Below are 2,037 nucleotides of genomic sequence, written 5' to 3' on the forward strand. Positions count from 1 at the left end.
CTTCTTCCTTTATTAAAAATTGTGGCTCTATTTGACCTTGAACATGCCACAGACATTTCTGAGGACCTTGGACATGTTGAGGAATGACTCTATAACTAACTTATATTTCTAGTCTATATCTAGTCATGATAATGAAGATAATAAGAGTAAACTCACAGCTGCTAAAATTTCAGTAAGTACTTGTTATGAAGAAAGTTAATAACATAATAAATCAAGTGTACTTGAATGTTTACTACATTTAAGAGAGATTGATAAGAACTTTATGTTTTTGACTAAAATTTCATAATAATTTAACAATATATATATTAATAATCCAATTTAGAGTCATGGAACCAAAAAAGGACTTGAGTAAATTATCAGAGTTCACATATTTAATAAGTTGAAGAATTTTAATTTGTGCATGTCTTTCTAATTCCAAAATTGGTTAACTAGGCAATTGAATAGCTCTTGCCTTCTTTTCTTGACTTTCATTACATTCTACTTCACATTCATCCTATCTATATAATTTGTAATCAACATAAAATAATCAAGACAAGATGAAAGTCACAAATTTCCTCCTTTAGATCCACATCTGTGTGTACACAACTGAAAAATAGAAGCTTGGATATGGCAACTATGTTAAATATAATTTTAATAGTGTCTAAGTTGATTTTTGATGTGACAGCAACTTCTGCAGTTTTCTTTTTCAAGAAATATTTCTCTCAGATATTAACCCTGTTATTTCAAGATAAAAACGGACAACTAACCACATTAAGCCCATTTGAACTTGATAAGTTCTATTTGAAATAAAGGCTTCATATTCCATAGCTCTCCTGATATGAGACAATTAAGTAAGCAAAGTTTTTTTTTATTTTTTAATTAACCTTTATTAATTACACTTTATTCATTTTGTATCCCCCATAAGCCCCTCCCTCCTCCCCTCCCAGCCCCCCCTCCCCCCCTTTCTGCATGCATGCTCCTCCCCAAGTCCACTGATAGGGGAGGTATATGCTTTCTTGCAACAAGACATTCAAAAACTATACTCTAGAATATTCATCACAACACTACAGCTCAGACATTAGGGACGTTTTGCGTAAATGATAATCATTTATAAAAAAAATTCATTCAAGAATACTGTAAGTGTAGAAAGAAAAATTACGAATTGTGTAAATATAAAAATAATGACTTTTATAAGAACAGCTTCTACATGAATCGTTATAATATCAATTATGATATTGTCAGTTCTCTAAATATGCCCTCAAACACCATTCTATGAGAAGCAACCATCATAAATCCAAATATTTTCACAGTTTTATCCCTTGGAATTTCTTTTAGCTCAAGAAAGGTCCCTTTTTTGTTAATTGAGTTAGCAAGAGTAGCTTTACAATTTAAAAGAGCCTCTAGACCACAGTTATTGCTGCTGCTGAAATTGTTTCAGTTAGTTTCTTTCTGTTTTGAAGAAATAATATTCCTCTTTCCTTCATTAATTATACCTACCCAAGTCTTATATTATTGTTTTGATGTCTGATGTTTCTCAGGAAATAAATATATGTAAGGAAACAACATATTCTAGAGAATTTTGTAGCTCTATAATTCCTCTATATATTATTTTTAAATCATGTTATAGTAATGGCCAGAAGAGGTTATTACTACCACAGTAGAGGGCAAAAACCTTCAAAATTACGAAGTCAATCAAGCATTAGGTACAAACTCTAGCAGAAAGTCATGGTGTCAAGTCTTGAAGAAACCAAACCTTTTACATTTTCAATTTTTCTCTTTGGTGTTCCAAATAAAAAATGCTATTTCATAGACAAAAATTAATAGTTTTAGATATCACTAATAATAAAACCATAGTTACTTTTTAAACATTTTATTGATTCTTTATGAATTTCACATCATGAACCCCAATCCCACTCACTCATCTTCTCAACCCTCTGTATCTGACTTCTTCCCTTGGATGCCCCCACAAGTAAACAAAAAAAAAATAAAAATAAAAATAAAAATAAAAACCAAAACACTCTGTTGTGAAAGCTGAAGTATGTCATGGTATGTTGCACA

This window comes from Meriones unguiculatus (assembly GCF_030254825.1).
Source record: "Meriones unguiculatus strain TT.TT164.6M chromosome X unlocalized genomic scaffold, Bangor_MerUng_6.1 ChrX_unordered_Scaffold_30, whole genome shotgun sequence".
NCBI classification, from domain to species: Eukaryota; Metazoa; Chordata; class Mammalia; order Rodentia; family Muridae; genus Meriones; species Meriones unguiculatus.